At 44.7% G+C, this 21,942-nt stretch overlaps 1 protein-coding gene and 1 pseudogene across 3 annotated transcripts in view; one reads left to right on the forward strand and one right to left on the reverse strand.

Moving 5' to 3' along the window:
* Nucleotides 1–354: 354 nt before the first annotated feature.
* Nucleotides 355–10,285, reverse strand: LOC309860207 (ADP-ribose pyrophosphatase, mitochondrial-like; annotated as a pseudogene). The gene is made up of 4 exons (XR_014316670.1): nucleotides 10,059–10,285; nucleotides 2,701–2,766; nucleotides 1,832–2,099; nucleotides 355–1,736 (listed from the first exon to the last, which is right to left on the reverse strand). The product of XR_014316670.1 is annotated as an ADP-ribose pyrophosphatase, mitochondrial-like (transcript).
* The window catches only part of PCGF5 (polycomb group ring finger 5), a 123,087-nt gene continuing 111,162 nt past the window's right edge, over nucleotides 10,018–21,942 (forward strand). For both annotated transcript variants that reach the window (XM_082721926.1, XM_082721928.1), the window contains exon 1: nucleotides 10,018–10,131. The gene's annotated coding sequence lies outside the window, so the exon portion shown is untranslated. The remainder of the gene's footprint in view (nucleotides 10,132–21,942) is intronic.

Below are 21,942 nucleotides of genomic sequence, written 5' to 3' on the forward strand. Positions count from 1 at the left end.
AAAGCACTTCACAGAGTATGTGTACATAGAAAGTGAATAGAGCCATTTGCTACTGTTACTGAGGTGTTTTCTTACAAAGTTATCAGCATCTGCAATACTCTTCTCCCCCCAGCCATAAAAGGCACATTGCAGTGGCTTGAGTTTATCTTCCATACATTGTAATAAATACCAATGAAGTTAACAGGTTTGTCTTAGGTGACAAGAAAAGAAAGAAATGTATTTCTGATCTATTTGATTCTTCTGGAATCCCTCATTCTTTATTGTCAGAGGAGCATTTCTGTGTTTGCAAACTGACTTTTAAAACCTTCTCTATTTATATACATATATATTTTATTTTTTAATTGAGAAAAGGCAGAAATGAACTGTATTTTTATTAGGCTGAGATTTACATACATCTTCTGACAAAGACTTCTTTATGACAGAAATTCACATTTATTGAGTCTTCTGAGATGAGAGGAAACACATATCCTGAGCTTCTGGATATGTCCATTCTGTTCAGAAATAGTTCTTGTAACCAGAGGGCTGGATATTAAGCTCATTTTGTTGCTGCGTCTTATTTTTCTAGCTCATTCATAAGTAAAATAGAGATGAAACTTTTCCCATAAAACTAAAGATCCTAAAAACAAGAATAACCAGAGTGCTTTCATTCTTGAAGGCAATAAATAGAAGTCCACCTGAAGCTCAACTTAAAAAACAAATGTTATCCCAAAAAATCAGATTCAACATTAGATTAGGCCACACTTGAACACATCAGTGGGGGGGGGGGGGGAGTGACAAATGCAAGCTAGCTGGAAAAAAAAAAAAAGGCTACAGTTGGTAAGAAGTTATCTTTGTATCAACTATGACTCTTCAAAGAGCAGTAGTTGTATAATGTGATTACCAGCCAAGTATACAACATATACAACAAATGACTATATTCCTCTTCCAATTGGAAAACCAAAATGGTTTTGATCCTGAATGCCTGTATTTTTCAAATATTATTCCCTGACACAAAGCCTTCACAGGGCGAACAGTTTTGCAAATAATCATCAAAAGAAGTTCCCTCTATCCCCTGTTCAGCACAGGTTCCGGGCTGTTTGTTTCATATAGACCCATGTCCATTTGAAGGCTTTTGGGAGACTCCAAGTCACTATTCATGGCATTGGGGTCCATGCCTTCCCTCCAATGGGCACCTCATTTCTCAACCATGTATTGAATAAATTGGGACTGCCTGGCATAAAGTTTGAGTTGATCATTGATGTCTACCCATTTCACTTTCTGGGTATCATCACCAGCTTCCAGATGAAGACAGTCGGTTATCTCACCTGTATCATCGTGGTAGTTCACAGCCTCTGTCTCCATCCACGAGTTATCTGTGTTGCGGGGATCATCCATGTAACCTTTATAGACACCAAGTGTTACTGATTGAATAGTTTGTGCAGCTGTTTCTCCAGCTCCGAAGTCTTTGCTCTAGATTTCTATAAGGAGTTCATGGCTTCCTCCCCAAATTCTGTCTTCAGTATGGTACTAATTTTCTCTCCTGGCTCCACCATTTCCCCTGGGATGGTCCATTCTCCACAGTCCTTCCTTTTGATGGCTACAAATTGCAGGACATTCCTCTTAGAAACAGGATGGATAATTTTCTTCCCCTTGCTATCATTTTTCCACTTAGTTAAGATGGGATCTGCAGCCTGATTGGGACCCCACCACCCTAGAAGCCCTCTGCCCACCAGCACTGGCCAACCTGCGGGATTTCTATGCCTGCCATTCTCCACCTCATACAAACCATTTTGGCTCCTTCTTTCAACATGCCCACCCTCCTCATTGAATTTAGAAGAGAAGTTCCTGTCACCACCAGAGGGTCTGCCCACATGGACCAGGTCAAGACAGAACTGGCTGTGTACTGGACAGGCTTGTACTCCAGCCGCTCAGCCTGCCAGCTTACCTTCTTGTCCGGGACCTGGCTTCCCTCCACTTTGGAACCAGGGTATGGAGAGGTCCTGGTCTTCTTGTGGGGGTTCTCAGCAGCGGCCTTTGAATCTGACATGATGAAGCTTGGAGGAAACCCACCTGAGGAAGGCGGGTTCCAACCAGCGGAGATGTTGGGGCAGCTGCTGGGCCTGCAGGCCACAGAGGCCAAGGTCACGGACAGAGACACCATGGCTAACCACTTTGCCAGGCGTTCCCTGTTGCGCAGCCGGTGGGGGTTTCGGTGGAGCTCAGGGATGCAGAACCACGTGTGGAACCAACTGCAAATGGGGGTCACGTGGACGGGGGGGGGCGTACCCCGCCACCCCAGCCATGCAAGCCTTTTCATTTTACACTGAAAGGTTTTGACATATGGAAGGGTTTCCAGATGCCAAGTGCTGGGGTTGAGAACATCGCCCAAACACCTCCAACAAAATTAGCATCCAACGACAGCAAAAGTGCTTTCATGCTTACCGAGGTATTAGCCATTAGGGATAGATTTAGTTCCCTAGGTCCAGAACCACAGTTTGGGAGAGGGAAGAATGAATGTACTGGGGGTGGCAGGTGAGGTGGTTGGCGGATGGGTAGAGGGGGAACACAAAATGTCTTGTCTGGGATGATCAAAACCCTAGTGAGTGCAACCTCAGGGGAGGAAGAGAGCTCACTTGGTACACAGAACATGGTCCTTGTGGGAAATCCATGATGCACAAGATATGGGAGATGGTTCAAATCTTGGGTCCACCATCTACTCACCAAATGGCGTGGGCAAATTGCTTCATCTTTCTCTTCAAAGAAGTATTGGCTACAGCATGCCAGGAGCTGTGTTAAGCACAGAAGATTCTATTGAGGTCTGGACCTCATGACCTCTGCTCTTAAAGGATTCCAGTGGTAGAACTAACACTGGAAGGGCGGGGCCCTGGACTCCTTAAGAGCAGAACACAATCCAGTTCAATCCCAGCATCCCCTCCTTCCCTGGGACCTTCTTGGGCTAAGTTACTTAAACTCACTTCAGAATCCTCATGTGTAACATGAAATAATAATATCCATCTCATAGGGTTGTGCTGACAATTAAGTGGGATATTACACGTAAGTCTGTTTGACAGAATTTAGCCCACTGTATGCACTCAGACATGCTACTTGTCATTACTCTAATTATCATTACCTTTTTGACCCTGCACCTTGAAAATAGCAGGACAGTTGCAATAATTATGGGAATTGAGCAGCTCAGATATGAGGTCAGAATTAAACAACCTATGATTTCTCTGTGTAGAGAAATTCAGGCCGAGAAATAATGGCATCTCTATCCTAAAATGATAAATAATGAGCAGAAGAGGCACTAGCTAAGTCATTATATCCAAGAAAACAAACCCTAGGGAAGGATATCTTAACATGAAACAGATAGTTTTAGAACAAATGGAATACTGTATATACTCTAATTGAAACCCAAAGGATATTTAGCATTTCCTACAGGTTGTTCTATGTTACACCAGTCCCATAAGTGATTTGATGGTCAAACATGTTTGGGAAATTCTACATATTTCACCACCCTCCCTTAGAAATTCAGGGTTCACATTACTGTTCGACAGATCCTATGAATTCTGGTAAAAACAAACCAACCAAGCCTAAACTATTTAATTCTGTTTCACTTAGTAATTTTCAGATTACGTGACCAGAGAATGCTTTGTTTATGCAATCGTTTGTATTATTTTAGGAACACATCTCCTTAACTTCAGAAAAGTTTCAAAATGTGTACATGTGTGCTTGAGGGTAGGTCGCTAACCATTTGAAGTTATCACCCTCACAATGCAAGGCAGCTGTTGAAAAGTCATTCATCACCCTCTTAAAGAAACCTAAGCTAAATGAGCCAGGACTCCAGAAGGCTTGAAACCCAGAAATAACTGGAATTATTGGGAACAAAAAGTAGAAAAGGACTAACAGCATAGAAATGTGATACCTGGCCATCATCAACCATTGTCATCATTATCATTGTCGAAAATTTGCTGTGTGCACTGTGCAAAGAACTGCTAGGAAAGAAAGATGATTATTAAGAGATATAGTCCCAGGTCTATAAGTTGTGTCTTCCTATGCTTGCATTGATTTTCAATTGTGGGATTCTTATTCCTCTGAGTCTCCTGGAGATGTAGTAGGAAAACCACTGATGTGAGAATGTAAACATGTTGAAAGAAGACACTTATAAATTCCTCATATAATTATTTCCAGTCATCATAATATAACTCATAAGAAACAAATGAAGCAGGAGTCTTTCGGCTGGTTCTAGCTTTCCACCACCATAGGCTATGTAACTTTGTACCTGACACTCGGCTTCTCTGAGTCTTAGTATATCATGATGAAAAGAATCAGTTGGCCTCTGTTAGCTGCTAAAGTCCTTCCAGCTTTAACATTTTATGATTCTAGGATCTTTGAAAATCTCATTATTGGAAGGCCAAGATCGATTTTTGCTCTGAATCAAAAAAAAAAAAAAAAAAAAACCAACAACAACCAAATAAACAAACAAACAAAAAACAAAATAAAAACCCTGCAGATGTTCAAATATAAACAACAAGATGCTCAGGGTGGGGGTTGGGGGCAAGAGACACTTGAGGAAAGCAAGGGAGCAGGGAAGGCCTGGTATGTCCAGTACAACACAGAAATACAGTGAGCCAAAGATGATTTCACAGAACACCTACCCAGAAAGGGACATTAAAACTAGTAATGAAAGGTTTTGCTTGTTTTTACTATCATCAAAGAGAAGAAAGTTAAATCAGACCATTAGATGATCAAGGTGCAAAAGGTACCCAAAGGGAAAGAAATGAAGTATGATAGTTGAGACCAAAAGAATGATTTGCTGGGAAGCCACTGGGGAAACTCTCTTTTCTAAATTGTCATCCAAAGCAGAAAAACAAACAGCTCTCGACAGAGAATGTTCTGGTCCATGCAGGAGAAAGCCCTGAAGGAATTTTAAGCACAATCAGAGAACAAATCTTTGGTCTACCGCTATGAACTCTTTTTGGGCCAGAGATGGCCTGCGTGATTCCCGTTTTATCAAGAATATTATGGAAGGCAGAGTGGGGATGGAGAGGACCAGGCTGATTACAGGACCCCAGGAGTGCAATAACCCCTAATCATCCTTCTAGCCTCTCTTTGGGAAGCAGAAACAAGTGGTATCCGCAAAATTGGATTACTATAAATTATCCATCTCTTCCTAAAGTGATGTTAAAGTTCAACTTGTTGGTGCCTGGGTGGCTCAGAGGGTTAAAGCCTCTGCTTTTGGTTCAGGTCATGATCCCAGGGTCCTGGGATTGAGTCCCACATCGGGCTCTCTACTCAACAGGAAGCCTGCTTCCCTTCCTCTCCCTCTGCCTGCCTCTCTGCCTACTTGTGATCTCTGTCTGTCAAATAAATAAATAAAATCTTAAAAAAAAAAAAAGCTCAACTTCTGAAAAAAATCAGGAAAGCAATGAAGAGCTTTTCTCTTCGCTTTAAGGTGATAATACTGATAAATAATAATAATAATAATAATAATAATAATAATAAAATAATTACCATTTACTAAGTGCTCTCTGTGTACCGGTCTGTGGCACACTGGTCAATGAGTGATCAAGGTATTGGGTCATTAGTCTGGTTTTGAAGTCAAAGAGAAAAATGGGGCAGTGATTAACTTTTTTTAAGATTAAAGAAAACTGCCTTTTAAGAAGTGACTTAGGCAGGATAATTAATGCAGCCATATATAGAATGGGGGCCATCTACAATTTAGACTAAGAAATCTGAAGTAAAATGTGTAACAATGAGAGTCAAATAAGCTTTATTTATAGGAGAGGTAAGTTTCTGTGTGTGTGGTGTGATGTGAAGGTGTTAGGAAAGTCCAGCTGGCCCCCCAAAAATGGCTTCCTGACCCTCTTAAAATACTTCCTGGATTTACACCATTAAAATAACCCCCTTTGAATGCAGTTTGTATTGTAAAATACACATTTATTTCACATTCAGCTGTTGTAATGCTTTCTGGAGAATTAATGGAGCAGGCCAACAACTAGCTAAGGATGTCAACCGAGGAGACAAAGATTTGGAGAGGAGGAGGAACCCTTTCAAGGACGTGTGTGTGTGTGTGTGTGTGTGTGGCATCGCTCCAGTTGCACCATCCTGGGTGCCTGCTAGACCCCAGATCCTGAGCTAGGTCCCAGAGATGAAAGGGTAAGTCAAGGGGGAGTTCATTGCCTCAAGAAGCTTACAGTCCAGAAAGTGAACTACATGAAACTCATGGGGAGTTCTGAAATGTGGAGCCAGAGACTCAGAAAGGAAAGGTGGAGGGGCAAAGAAGAGTCTCTTCCATCACAAGATACTGAAGGCTTGGGCAATGGGTTAAAGGAAGACATCTTTTTGGTCCCAGGGAACTCCCCCAAGGAACCATCCAAACTGAAGCTGGTAGGTTTCCCACTCAGTAGGCTACAGGAGTTGATTCAATGATTCTTTTTCATTCTTTGAAATTTAGATTAGTCAAATTTGACTATCTCAGAGCTCCTAAGCTAGATTGCTGCCTCCTTCTGCCAGAACTCCACTATCCGCAGTCAGTCCTGATTGTACAGTGGGATTGCTGAGGCCGGCGTTAGAGCGGGCAGCAGGGGAGGGAGAGGAACAGCAAGTGGGAGCATAATGGAGAACTTCTTTAAATGGCAAACCGGAGGAGCACCATGTTTTCAGATGACATTCAACGAGCCCCCTAAGACATAGCTTCTAGGAATGGAGAGAACACTCAATTATAGCCAAAAAGATTTGGGAACAAGTTCTGACTCTGGTAAATACCGGCTAGCAGAATAGCCATGGGAAATCCTAATAATATACACCTCTATTTATGGGAGACTGACTACATGCCAGGCACTGTGCTTTGTGTTTTACCCCTAAAAACACTGAATTCTCATGACGACCCACTGGGGTAGATTCTCTCATTTCCTATTTTATAGAGGAGGAATCTTAAATACAGATAAGTTCAAGGTCATATAATCTCACATGTGTCAAAGCAGGCATTTGAACACAGGTAGTCAAACTCGAATGTCTGCATTTAGCTACTGTCATATTCCAGTTACCTAAGTCTGTTAGGCCTCAAGTCATTCACTTTAAAAATGGATGTGTTGGGCCAGACAATGTCTTGACTTCTTTCTGGCTTTAGAACATTACAATTCTAATTACATGAATTATACTCACACTCAGTATTCTTAAGGTTAATCTGTGTTTCTGAGTAGTCTGTCTTAGAGAACTGAAATGTAAAGGCAAATATCTGAAACCCAGTCTTAGATCCCAGCTGTACCTTTTGTTCAGTCAAACTGGACCATATTAGTCACTGTTCCACCAAAAAGGCCTTTCCTCAATCTCTATTTATTGAATTCTACCCACCTTTTCAAAAGCCAGATAAAATGCCAAGTTAGAGCACAGATCTATTAAGCTGTTGGGGGTTGAGATTTGGGAGGAATATTTGAGCTAGTGGAAGGAAAAGACGTAGGGTTAGGAAGAGGAAAGGGTGGAGGGAGACACTCACAGATGCAGAAAGCTAAGAGCAGTGATGTTGGTGACCTGCACCAGCAAAGCCTTCCTTCTGACGGGCAATAGTGAAGCCACCAAAGTTATATTCACCGTCGCCCAGCTAGTGGGTAAGGTGAAGATGAAATGACATCCCACATGTTAAATATCTAGCATGATGTCTGGAGGGGACCATAGTTCCAAATTCCATGGCTTACCATAGGAATCTGCTCCTCTCCTTCATGCTGAAGAAGGCTTCATCATGCCCAGGAAGGAGTAGGACAAACCGAGGTGAGCAGAGACTCCAGGGAGAAAAGAGAAGTTAGGAGGATGTCTACTAGAACAAGAAGAAAAAAATGAGAACTAGAGAATAAGAGAGAAAAAAAAAGAAATATAAGGGAATTATAGTAGAAAAGAGGACAGAAGAAGAATAGAAGCAAAAAGTGCAAAAGGGGAACAGAGGGAGGAAGGGAGTTCTGGGGCTTAGAAAGAAAGTTTGTTCTGCTCCTGCAGAATCCCAGAGTCCCAGAGGTAAGCAGGTGCCTCGCCCAAGCTTGGAATGCCAGTGGCTTGCCACTGTGCTCTCTATTCCACCTCCTTTTCCTACTCTGCTCTGACCCCTGCCTGCTCTCTGTCGTCTTGTCCACTGGCTTCTGCTTTCTACCACTGGGTGGCCCTGGAGGGTGGGAGGAAGAAACCAGGGGATTCCTCTGATTTGGGAGGGACCTCCTGCAGTCATTGTTACTTCCTTCACGGCTCCAGCTCTCACTGGGCAAGACCTTCATGGTTCTGGCAGCTTCTTCCCTTTGTCCCCTGAGCCCTAGGGGAGGAGGTGCATCCAGCAGTTGCTAATCTCAGGATTGCCTCACCTTCCTCTGGTGGCACTTCCAGTTCTCTCAGCACCTTTGTACCTAATTCGTAGCAATAAATCATCACTATTGAACTGCCTGGGAATGAAAACGTTCACTTGGATTTACCCTTAGAGTTTAAAGACAGCCTTCCCAGTGGGACTGGAAGCAGTGAATCTAAAGAGAGAAAGAAATCTAGCCATCCCAAGAGTCAGGAAGGGTCTGGGTCTACTTCCACAGGGTTTGACTCAGAGTTGAGGGACTCTTAGCCTAGGAATTATCTGTAAAATGAATGAGTTCATGGCCATTCGTGTCTATTCCTCCATGATTTACCATACTCACTTTAATCACCTTGAGCCTGAGCTTAAGGAACATCTCAGTTTTATTCCCCCAAGGGTTATTAAGTGCCCATTATGAGTAGAGATGGCACATAGCTAAGTGTGGTGGGGAAGAACGCAAAGACACAGGCAGAAATGGAGGGCAGTTTCAGTTTTTGGAAGTGTCTGCTTTTTTCTGAGTTTGCAGACTATCAGGAGACCCTCTTGATAGAGACTCTCTTGAGTTTTTTTCAGTACAGACAGAGCTGCAGACACTCAGTGACGGTTTTATTCTTACAGTGTTCATCTCTCCCATCCCCAGGGCCACGTTGAAACCAGGCTCTTGTTTTTAAAGAATCCGCAGACTAGTAGGGGCACAGAGTGGGCACCTGACTGAGCCAGACTGATGCCAACCGCAAGAGGTGGATTCTGCACGGGGTTCGGGGAGACGGCACAGAGATGGTAGGAGACGCTAGACAAACTGAGCCTACGAGGGTTTGACAAGCTGAGGGACCTTCGGGGTTTTCTGGGGTTTGGGCAGAGAACAGAACAGGATCAAAATCAGTCTTGAAAGAACAGAGGCATCTAAGGTGTTGTCTACAGGCAAGGGTTTTGGGGGTGAGGGTTGGGCAGTGAAGGGGAGACAGGTGGAGGCCCAGCCATGGATCCGAGACTAAGGAATTGGGGTTTGAGGCCAGGGGAGTCATCTGGGATCTTAGGCATCATGCGGCAAGGTCACTTCTGGGATGGCAACCTGAATCCTGCGTGAGGACAGAATACAAGCAGAGAAGCTGGAGGCCGGGAAGAAACCGAGCCCCCAGAGAGAGAGAGCTTGTAGAGGAAGGTTCGGCTTGACCATCGCCGAAGGGGCACATTGAGCTGCGGCTTTCTGTCCATTCAAGGGCAAGCTTCCTCCGTCTGTTGGGGGGTGGGGGGGAGTGCCCCTTTTACGGCTGAATGATACGAAGTCTCCAGCCTCCGAAGTTTCGAATTTCTCCTTGCCAAGGTCGCGCCACTACAGGTGGGCGATCGCGAGCCTTGGGCCCACGAGTGGCTCTACGGCCGCCCCCGGTGGCCGCTGCTGCTCGTCCCCTCCAGGCCCGGGCGCCGCCGGGGCCGTGCCGGGCAGGGCGCTCCGGGAGCTGCGCGGCGGCTGCTCGAGGAGGCCTGGCGGGCGGCGGCGAGAGGCTGTGCCCCAGTTTGTGTCCAATCAGGGAGTGCGGGCTGTGCCCCGAGCCGGGCAGCAATGCGTAAACAAACCCACGGCAACTCCTCCGCCCCCTCGGCGCGCTCGCCCCGCGCCCGCCGCCGCCGCCGCCGCCGCCGCCGGCTCCGCTCTCCTCGCGCCCGCCCGCCGGGCCGGCCCCCCCACCCGCCCGCGCCGCTCGCACCCCCGCTGCCCCGCCCCGCCCCCGCCGGCGCGGGCTCCCTCACCTACCGCCCCACGCGCGCGCGCTCGCGCACCACGCGCCCCGCGCGGCCCGCCCGGATCGTGGCCTCGGGAGAGCAAGGTAAGGGCGATGCGCGGGGACCCGGGCGCCTCTCCCGCCCGGCGCGGCCCGGGGAAGTTTCTGGCGTCGCCGCTTTCCGCCGGGCCAGGGGTGGGGGCGGAGGGGGAAGGCCCCCGGCGCCGGGAGAGCCTAGCGGGCGGGAGGGGGCCGCCCGGCGCCCGGGGGGTCACAAGTTGCCCACGCTGACATTGGCGCGGGCTGGCGGGCTGCGCGGCGGGGCGGGCGTCGCGCGGAGAGGGGCTGGAGGCGCGGCGGGGCCGGGCGCGGTGCGGGCGAGGGGAGGGCCCCGAGGAACTTTCTCCTCCCCAGAGGGGCTCCTTTCAGCCCCGGCCGCGGCCCCGCCTCGGGAGCAGCCGGCTCCGGGCTGGAGGGAGACCATGAAATGTGTTTGAAGAAGCTGACGCAGTTTGTGACGCTCGCGGCTTCCTGACGGGGACCGGCAGGAGCAGCGCCTTCTGCGAGGAGGGACGAGCCGGGGCGGCGCTCGGGCCCTTCCCCCGCCCTGGAGCCGCGCGCCCCGGCGCCTAGTTCGGGGGCCGCGGGCTTTGGGCGCGAGCATCCAGCCCGGGCCGGGAGACTGGCCCCGGCAGCGCGCGTCGCTTCCGTTTTGATTAGCTCGGGTTATTATATAAGATGTCACGGAGAGGGAAGGGGCGAGCGGGAGGCGCGTTGGCGAGGGTGCGTCGGCCTTCGTCGGGTGGCGGGGAGGGGCGAGAGGCAGGGCCGGGCGGGGACCCACCTGTGCGCCCTCCGCGCCCCCTGCGGGCGCCGCTGGCGCGCGTGCTGGGGGCCGGGGGGCCGGGGGCCCGGAGGGACGGGCGGACGTGTCCGCCGCTCCCCTCCCGGCCCCAGAAACACTTGGGCAGCGGCCGAAGCATGTTGCTGTTTCCTCTCCGCCGCCTGGCCTGGGTCTACACGTTTCTGGCTCCAGGCATTCGTACTTTGAAACATTTGTTTAATATTAAGGAAGCTGCGTGTGCGGCGGTCATAGTACGCCCGGAACGTGTGGCCGTGAGCTCCAGGGCGGTGAATGAATCATCGCCCGCGGACCGGGCGCCGATGATTCATGCGGGGTACACACGCGCGCGTACTCGCCGTGTGCCTCTGACCCAGGGACAGCCGCCCTTCTGCAGCGATGACGCCTGGAGGGGCGGGGGAGAGTTCATGCAAAAGAACGGCGGCTTGTTTTTCCCCTTCTTACACAATTTGGGGGAACTTTGGGGTGTCAGGTAGCCCAGATTTCCCGAATCTTGCTTCCCGTTCTTGGAAGGGTTGCAGGATTACACCTGGCTGCATTAATGAGTCGGTGGAGGAGCGCTGATTCGCAGCGATGCTGGGTCCTGTCTGATTCAGAATTTGGTTGGTGTCAAGTGAGGTATTGGGTTCTGAAGCAGTCCTTCTAGTAATCGCCTGTGGTTAAGTACCGCTAAAGTAATTAGCAAAAACTTTAAAAGTTAGTGGATCTTAAAATAAAAACAAGTGGCTCCTAAGCAGGAGACTTAAAGATTTAGGCTTTGGGGTGTGTGTGTGTGTGTGTGTGTGTGTGTGTGTGTGTGTGTGTGTGTGTTTTACGCCAAATCCAAAAAGGAACTTAGTTTGCCATTAATACAGAACTTTTAACCACTGTGACCACACTTAAAGACTAACTTGACTCATTCCCACCTCACTGCACATTTGTAGGATTAAGAGTACAGTTTTCTTATCATTCAGGACTCGGGTCCAATGGCATCTACTCAGAAAAGGCCCTCTTGATCACCTTAAATATCTTTTCACCCCTTACCCCAGGAAGCACACCCAATCCTATTTTATTTTCTCCATGGCCCTTAATCACTATCTGAAATGATTTTATTTTGTCTCAAGTCCTGTCTCTTTGTACTAGAACATAAGCTCCACTGTGGCAAGGATTTTGGCTTGTTTCGCTCCCGTCTTTAACTCTAGCACCTAGAACAGTTCGGGGCTTATATTAGGCATTGAGTATTTGTTAACTCCTGAATGAAGGAATTCTTTTTCCTAATTTCTTGTTAGGGCTATCTTTGACCGTTGAAAGTCAATGCCTTTTGTGAGCAAGGCACTAAGATGGTACAATTTTGGTATTTTTTTTTCTTCCAGTTTTCTTTTGATTGATTCATTTCCTCCTCTGTGCTCTTTCACAGACAGCACAAGCTGGGTTTGAGCATCACCTCCTAAGATGCTGAGTGTGAGGAAAGCTAAGGCATATAGAGCTTTGTCAAGAGAAAATGTATTACTGTAGAAGACTGTGGGTGATTAAATGGTGCTACTTGCAAAAGAAATACAGGATATTGAAATGGAATCAACAAAGTCAAGTTCCCACAGTGCTGTATGTTCTCACTCATATTTGAAATACTTATAGTTCTGTGTTCCTCCCTCCCCACTGTTTTCACCAACCTCAACTTTAGCTGAAGCTTGGGAAGGTCCATAGTAAGTAGCACTTAATATGAAGTATTAATATAACTAAGTGAGTGCAAGAGACCTTACCTCTGCTTTATTGTTGTTGTTAATGTCAGTAACTCCACAGCAGAGTGGATAGAAGGAGTTACTTAAAAGTATGTTTTAAACATCTTAGAATTAAAGGTATAATCATTCAATGATATAAGGGGGGAAGATTTCAAATGTAGTGCTGGATGCTACCTGCCTAGAGGGTAAACTTCAATATATTCTTTTTTTTTTTTTTTTTTTTTTTTAGATTTTATTTATTTATTTGACTCAGAGAGAGATCACAAGTAGGTAGAGAGGCAGCCAGAGAGAGAGAGGAGTTCCCCGCTGAGCAGAGAGCCTGATGCGGGGCTTGATCCCAGGACCCTGCAATCATGAACTGAGCCTAAAGCAGAGGCTTTAACCCACTGAGCCATCCAGGCACCCCTACTTTTTATTATTGTAAAAAATGAACTGTGGAAAGATATTGGTCAGCTTTACTCCTATAGCAATATTTTTAGAACTCAGTACTTCCAAAGTTGAAGAAGGGCGGGCATGCAGCAGTGCCGTTTCCCCCACAGTTGTTGTGATCGATTTCAAAAACATAATCTGATTTCAAGAGTAATCTCAGCAATAATGGAAATTTAAAGCTAACAAGGACCTTGAAACTACTTAGCACGATTCATTCTTTTGTACCCGTCTCTTTGCTGAGAAAACTGAGACACAGTGAGATGACTCGCCAAGGCTGCAGACAGAGCAGGGATTAGGACTGAGTGTCTTGACATCTTGTTGGAAGTCCCTAAATCAGCCAGAGCTCCCATAAGTGGGGGACGTGTGTTTCCTACTATTAGCCCATTGACTGCCTCTTGCTTGTGAATTCTCAGAGTAAAAATATGTTTTATTCAACTTTGTGCCCACTCATGTACCTTGGACATTAAGGAGCTCAACAAATACTTGCTAAATGTGGTTGGGCAAATTTTGTTTTAAGGACTTTATTTATTTGACAGACAGAGATCACAAGTAGGCAGAGAAGCCGGCAGAAAGAGGAAGCAGGCTCTCTGCTGAGCAGAAAGCCCAATGCAGGGCTCAATCCCAGGGCCCTCAGATCATGATCTGAGCCAAAGGCAGAGGCTTAACCCACTGAGCCACCCAGGTGCCCTTGGGTAAAGGTATTTTAAGTTGAGGAATATACTTAAGAATTGAAAGGGAAAACACACACACACAACAAAAAAAACAGGAAAGGGGCACCTGGGTGGCTCAGTGGGTTAAGCCGCTGCCTTCGGCTCAGGTCATGATCTCGGGGTCTTGGGATCGAGTCCCGCATCGGGCTCTCTGCTCAGCAGGGAGCCTGTTTCCCTCCCTCTCTCTGCCTGCCTCTCTGTCTACTTGTGATCTCTCTCTGTCAAATAAATAAATAAAATCTTTAAAAATAAAAAAGGAAAACATATCTATTTTCCAGGTTGAAGTTTTCTGAAAAGAGTCAGAATGTTGGCAGTAATTAACCTTAGAACATTAATAGTAATGAAACTACTGTTTAGTTTTCATGCCTCTGGTTTCAAACAAAATGGCTCACAACTATATGTATGTGTGCTTGCTTAGTTGGCATATTTATTCACTGGAGAAGTAGTAGGAGATAGGAGTCAAGACAGCTGGTAGGTCTTGCCTCTGCCACAGTGTCCAATTAGTAAAACCTAGACATGACAGCCAAATAGAATTGGGGCTGGTCTCGGCTCTGCCCCTAACAGTCAGGGCTCTCTGTAGCAAGTTACTTTGCTTATTTGAGCATTCTCTCATCTCTTAGGTGATCCCTTTAAGGATTGTCATGGGGCTGGGATAACGTTTGTCCAGTGTCTGGTATAACTGGGCCCATAATGAATGGTAATGGCTACAATTATGACTTCTGATTTATGTGATCCTGGGAGCAGCTTCATCTCTCAAAGCTTTGGTTTTCTCGACTGGAGCATTGGTGGTTGGGATAGGACAAGGGGTTGGGGGAGAATTAAATGATCTCTAAGATCTGGTCTATCTCTAAACATCTCTGTAGTTTAAGGAATCAGTAAAAAATGCACAATTCTCCTGCAGTGTTAGTCTAAGCAAAATGGTTCATAGATCCATGATCTAATATTCATATATCCTTGAACTAACAGCAGAAGTGGTTTGTTTCTGGGCTTTCCTAACAATTTAGCATAATTAACTTTGATGATATTAAGTACTTTTTCATTCTTTTATGACATATGATGGGTACCGAGTTAACTTGAATACTTCAGCCTCTCATTCATCTTACTATATATAAAGCAGTAGTATAAGGAGTCTACAGGTTAATCAGACATTGACACCCTTTAAGAGGCTTGAGAGTCATGTAAAGAGCATAAGACAGGTAACCAAAGGTTGTATTACATGGAAGAACTGTGAGAGATGCACAAAGAAAATGCTTTGTGATTTCAGAGAGGGAACGCTTAATTAAGACAATTAAGACATCTTGAGCAAGGCCTTAAATGATTAGTAGAACTTCAGCTAGCAGAGCTATGGGAACTAGCCTATACTAAGACTTGAATGAAAGGATGCATGAGTATATCCAGGAATAGAGAGGAATGTGGTTAAGCTGGAGGGTGAGGAACCTGGGGGCAGGATAGTGGGGCAGAAGGCTGCATGGCAAGCTGAGGACCGTACTGTGACAATCCTAAGGAGCCTGGTTCGTAGGCAGTAGATCACCATCAAAGGTATTTTAAGATATGTGTATTGGTGTATGTGGGGGGGTGGGTAGTGATGTGACGAGAGCTGTGCTTTAAGAAGATTAATCTGAGTCAGAGGAGCCATGGGCAGTCCCAGTTAGGAAGCTATTAAGATGCTCCAGAAGAGACGCAACGGAGAATACAAATTAGGGTGGGAGCTGGTGGGTTGGGTGTGACACCATAGAAGTAAATGGGACAGGGATTGATGACTAATTAGATGAAGGAGTTGAGGGAGAAGTCAAAGATGGAAGCTGAGTGACTTTGGACAGCAATGGCAGGAATTCAACTAGTTAAGAAGAACCATTAGTAAAGGCGCTTGCTAGTAGTGTGTCGTCAGTGTTTGTCTTTAATGGAAGTGATGAGAAGTTTGGATTTGGATGCTTACATTTGGGTGCCTGTGAACCATCCAGATGTATGGGAGCCACTGCCAATAGAGGAAATTTGGGGCATCCTTACGAAGGGATTAAGTTGTGAGAAAGGTTCACAGTGTGGGTGAAAAGATTAAAAGGCTGGGGCAGAGCCTTGGAAAAACCAATATTTGTGGCCTTGTTAGGATGCTGAGAAGAAAGCAGCAGGAGAAGAAGGAGAAGGCCGGGTAAGGGAAGGTGAGAGAGGAGGGTTAGTGGAGGCTGATAGGGTGGCAGGGCAGACATCAATGACTGGGAAGAGATCAGTAGACATGTCAGAGAGACCATTGTCAGCAGCCTTTGAGGACAGGGTCAGTTGGGCAGTGAAGACAAGTCAGAGACAAGTCAGAGACAAGTGCCTAAGGGGTACCTGAATGGGAAGAAAATGGAGAGAGTATAAACTGTGATTGCACTGTGAAAATCTGAGAGGCCAGTGGCTAAAAACAAAAGCATAAGAAGGGCCTGTGAGTGTTGTGGCTGTCCATGGAAAGGAAGGGCCTAGAAATCAGGAGAGGGTGTGGGAAGGTAACTACTGCACCAGGCCCTCCACGAGTGAGGAGGGTTAGGAACAAGAGAGAGTGGCCATATGTCCTGATGGCCCAGGGCACTCTTGGTTCATACCTGTTACCCCAGTTTATTTATGGGCTAATGTTTGGACAAATATCACAAATATCTGGAAAAAAATGATGCCTACTTTTATTCGAAAAGAGGTCCCTTTTTGAGTAACAAATGTTTTGATCACCCAGGTCATGGCACAGGTATTTTATTCATGGAAAAACAGATGTGACACAGAGACAAAAAGACACAGCTCTAGAAAGAGAAGTTGGGAGCTGGGAGGGAGGTGGCTGGATCTGAAATGGATCTATTCCCTTGGGAAACAGGAATAATAATGGAGGAGGCTGGTTGATTGGCTTAAAGAAAGTTGGGGGGTAAGGGGTCAAGTTGGGAAGGGGAAGAGTTTGGAGTAGCTTCACATTGGAGTGCCACAGGGAGCCAGAGGTGGCCAGGCCTGACCAGTGGTGGAAGGAATCTTCCCTTTCTTCCTGACTCTCTTCAGCAGTGCTCAGAAAGTGGGAAGTGGAGGTGGTGTGTGTATCATTGGCACGACCGTTTCCATCTGGGTGGAGTAGGGAGAAGGTGAGATAGTGCTGCTGGGCTGGGAGAGGAGGCAGTAGGCAGGAGAGTGGAATGTGTAGCAGCTGGTTCAGCAGGGACAGCAGAAAGGGAGAAGTAGGAGAGGATGCTCAGGGGCTGGTGGCAGAGGGCCCAGGGAAGTTTTAGAGTAGCTTGGCATTCTGGAGAGGTCAGTTATGAGTGATGATGGAAACTCAAAATGTCGCTGAGCTTGAGAATGGTGAGGTGTCACAGCTATGAGGCAGAAGGGCATTGATCTTCAGGAACTATGAGACCAAGGTATACATTATTACACATTATGTATTCATATATTTGACTAATATATACATATGTATCAAAGTCTATTTTTTAAAATTCTGGAATACATTTATTAAAGCCTTTCTGAACTTTAGAGTTGGAAAGTACCTTAAAAAATAGGGAAGTTATTCCTTCAATTAAAAGATGGGGAAGCTAAAGTCTTTTAAAGACTTTCTACAAGGATTATGACTTGTGACAGAGTGTGACGTGTGACAGAGCCAGCTCTGGAAGGGGCCAGAATCTCTCAATCTCAGTTTAGTATTTTCCTCTAGAGCCAAAGAAGTAATTAAAATATCCATGGAACAAGAGTTTAGAAAGCTTCCACTCAGCTTGCCTACTTCCTGATGTTAGAACACTGGTGTTTGTGGGCACAGAAAGTCATTGAGGAGAACTGTGGGATCAGGTCTATGTCCTCTGTCTTCTAACCCAAAGGCAGGTGATAGTATCTTTGAGGAGGACCCATGAAAAGCAGTAGCTCTTCCTCATGAATTAAAAAACATGAAATAAAAAACATTTCCCATTGATGCTTATCAACAGATGGCCAAAAACTAGCTTCTTTATTGATGAAGGCTAGATTGGAGGACATAGCTTGGTGTGAAGTTCAAAATGGCCTTGTGCACCTCTACCCTCATGTAGACTTTGGAATAACATGGGGGATGGAAGGTTTGAGGTGAAGAGGAAAAATACCCATGTCTCTGCCTTTCGCCGCCTAGCAAGAGAAAAAGAGAAAGACGCCAAAACTCTCATGTTTAGTGTCTTTCACAGAAAAACTCCATCCATTTGAGAACTGAGAAACTATTGTCACGCACTAACCAAATAAATCGTTTTGCCACTGTAGGGAAGAGTATGGTGTGGGGCAAGAAGACAGGAGTGGACAGGGAATATCCCTCCTTTGGAAGCTTTGTGAGTGGGAACAAGATGTTTTTCCCTTTGAACATACGGTTATTGATCACTCATAGGTTCCTTGTTTGCACTTGAGTTAAAGTAACTTCTGAGGCAGCAGGTGCATTTTTACATTAAGTCGAGGTGTAAGTGAAATGACTAAGAACCGTCCTTCATTAATCAGTTTCACAGCCAGACCTAGCGCATCTCTGCTTCCTTCCTGGAGATCTCAGGAAACTCACAGACATCAGAGCAGGAACCATCAGCATTGATACCCTGTTTGTGAATTCAAACTTTGGAAAAGTGGAAATGTTATTTCTCCTCGTAAAATGTTTAAGGAAGGATGCCTGGGTGGCTTAGTCATTAAGCATCTGCCTTAAGCTTGAGTCATGATCCTAGAGTCCTAGGATCAAGTCCCACATCAGGCCACCTGCTCAGCGGGGAACCTGCTTCTCCCTCTCCCTCTGTCTGCCTCTCCCCCTGCTTGTGTGCATGTTCTCTCATTCTCTTTCTGACAAATGAATAAATAAAAATCTTTTTTAAAAATCTTCCTTAAAAAAATGTTTAAGGAGCTTTTAATTGGACATACAACACTTGGAATTAGTGCTGATTCCATCACTATTAGTAACCTTACTAATTATTAAATTCCTCAGTTTCCTCATCTGACGATGACTGTGAAAACTTGATGAGACTCTGGTTTAGGCAATTAAGATAAATCATGATGACTTTTTCCTCTTTATCTGTATCAATATGTATAATAATTTTAGAATTATAACTGTGTTTCATGACAAATGAAATTTTTGACTTTCTATCCACTTTTAACTGTTAAAAAGTAATTATTATAAAATATAGCACATATATAACTTTTGAAATGCAAAATATATAGTTCAATGAATTATTAAAAAGTGAACATACTTGTAACTACCAACCAGCTTGAGACGTAGAACAACATAATTTTTTCTCCCCATAGAAATCTTTTTCGTTAGATTCTTGGTTTTCTTTTCAGGGAAGTCATGAGTAGTAACAGGAGGCAATTATAAGTGTTGACACGTCCAAAATATGTGTTCCTTTTGAGTGGAATTAGATTTAAAAATGTAATATTAGTATTTTGCTCTGTTGTTATTTTTTATTTCTGTAACTGAATTTAGTGTTTAGGACAAGTCCTGGGTTTTCAGTCTTAAAGATCAAAGTCTTCAGGTTAAGAGTCTTCAGATTTGTGTCCTTTGGATGGAAGTGAAAAATTGTGATCATTTGGATATGAGAAAAATCCTCATACTTAATTATTTTTAAAACTTTCTGATTACCCCCCCTTTGCCTGCCTTTAGAAGCAAAAGAGCTAAGATTCCAGTATTGGTGATGACTGTGTATAGGAGTCATATTATATAGCAGCATGTTATTGAGGCAAATACCTTTTAGTTCAGGCCACCACCTTAGACTAGATTTGAATGGCAAGAAGGAGTCAATGATAATAGCTTTATTGCATGAAATACCTATATTTTCTTCGTTTAATCATAATCTAATATTCTGAATTCTACTGTCTTCTAAGGCTCAATTAAAGAGTCAATACCAAATGTGGTATCCAGAAAAGGGTTCTCTTGGATACAGTTTTTTTATGATTAAAAAAAGGAAATGATGATAAACATTAAAATAATTGGAGAATATCTTAGCTGATCTGGTGTAACTGTGAAAACAGAAAAGCTTTGAGTGTTTTAAAAGTTGATAAAGAAAGGCTCATCTTTGGGGGCAGTTTCTGTGTTTATAAGATTTGGTTCTGGGGACTTTAGGTTAGACTTTGGTGGGCTGAACGTGTGTTTACAGTCAGTTCCTGCTGAAACCCCCCTGTAGTGATGGTGTGAATGTGAGAAGCGGCAACAGCAGATGGGAGACACTGACACATTTTCAGAGGACGAAAAGCAAACACACGGTGGCAGTGGACTTAGTATAGTGGGGAAAGTTGGCTCTTAAGTGCCCTGAAAGGAAGTTGGGAGTAGATCCTGGGAAGAAACAGCTAACTTATCTCCCAGATGGTTCCGGAATGAGAGGCTCTGGAGTGGGGCTGAAAGTAAGGGAGTGATTGCAAGTCTGTGAAAACGACCAGCCCTCAGTTCACTTTCCCCATCTCATACAGCAGGATGAAGCCCTTGCTGGACACTGGATATTTTTTTCTGATGAAGCTGAAGCAAATTAATTAATAGTTAGGATTTAGAGCTACCAGGCAAAAATAAATAAATAAATAAAATTTTTTTTAAAAAGGTGAAATGCTCAGTGAAAACAGAGGAATTTAATGAGACCCTGAATACTATACAGTGAGACCCCGTGCTTTTTTTCCTCTGTCCAGTCCTAGGAGAGAGAGGTAATTAACCACCAGGCAGGGTATTGAAGAATTCTTGTCTGCCTATAAAGAACAGTCCTAGAGGGGAAACCTACAGATACTGACCTTGAGTGCTCACACTGAAGAAACTGACTTACTACCCATTCTTCTTAAAGTGAACCCACCAGGCAACAACCCTCCTCCCTCCATTCCATGAGTATACAGCTTGCAGTCAGCATTTTAGCACCTTACTCTTGAATACAGATAGACATGAACACTCTTTCTAGTATGACGGAACATAAGGCCAATAGCATGGAATGCCTGCTGGACTAATCCTCTAATCGTGTTTCCTCTCTTCTATCTTTTTGCTTTTATTTCTGCTTTCTCATCTGCTCTTTCTTTTTTGGCCATCTTATTTTTAAACTTTTAATATTTGTTTCTTCTTGTTTGTATAGGCTCCTTCTTATTTTATGATTTATAGGTGGGTTTAGGAATATGAAATTTAATATCAAAAGAGATAGCTAGAATTTTTAAAAGTAGTTTACCTTTAGGAAGTGGGTTTGAGGGGGGGACGATGAGGTAGGACAGGCTGCTGCCGTGTTTCCATTTTAAGCATGGTAGTAGTATATGAATTTTAAAGTAATCTGTATGAGTTAGGTTGACAAATAAAATTAGTAAGAAGGAAAAGTCAGGCAGTGCTAGTAAAGTGTATTAGGGAATGATTTACATGTATCCAGAACGTTAAAAATATACATTAAAAATTAAGAAGTGATGTTTTGATGTTAGAATCCTTCCTCACAACTGGGATTCCAGCCCTCAGTCTGTCTAAGAATCACTGGAGGGGGGTTTTTGAAAATGCAAATGACTGCCTCTATCCTAAGATTCTTATTTATTTGGTTTTGGGTAGGCCCCTGGGAATTGGTAATTTTTAAAAGAACCCCATCAGCTTCTGATATATGGCTCAGGGCTAACTCCTAGCTAAATAGTTTGAACACCTTTGCTCCCTCTTAATTGTTTCTTGTATTGTTCCTATTCTCTCTCTCTTCCCCTCTTTGTCTGTCTCTCTGGGTTTTAGTCTATCTGCTTCTCTGTCTCTCTGCTTCTGCTGCAAATCAGATCTTTACTCTCTAGTCAGTTCAGAACTGATACAGTCTATATCAGGTCAGAAGAGTAGAAGGGAAGAAAAGGAGACATGGGAGAGGCCATTTGGATGACCATGAATGAGAGTGGTTACACAGGGAGCTAATACTGGTTTCCTTTTGTTTTGTAGAAACTACTTAAATTAATGACCTTATCTTGAATTTCCTTGGGGTAATTTTGGAGCTCAACGTCAAGTAAATTTGAACTACATTTGTTATTTCTTTACCTGCAGTTGTGCCTCTTAGGGCTAAATCCACTGCACTCTGAGGTTGCCCTGAAGTTCTTTTACCTCCCTTAGGTTTTGCCCCTGCCTCTCCCAGCTGTGGTCTACCACATGTTCACCAATAGCAGCATTTCCATTTTGCACTTGAGAGCATGAGCAATTTTCATGGCTTTCTAGTTTTCTGTGAGGGAATTCTTAGAAGGGTGGTTTGCAAGCAAGAGATGGAGGAATGTAAGAATTACATAATTTCCC

Source organism: Mustela nivalis (assembly GCF_964662115.1).
Source record: "Mustela nivalis genome assembly, chromosome: 2".
Classification (NCBI taxonomy): domain Eukaryota; kingdom Metazoa; phylum Chordata; class Mammalia; order Carnivora; family Mustelidae; genus Mustela; species Mustela nivalis.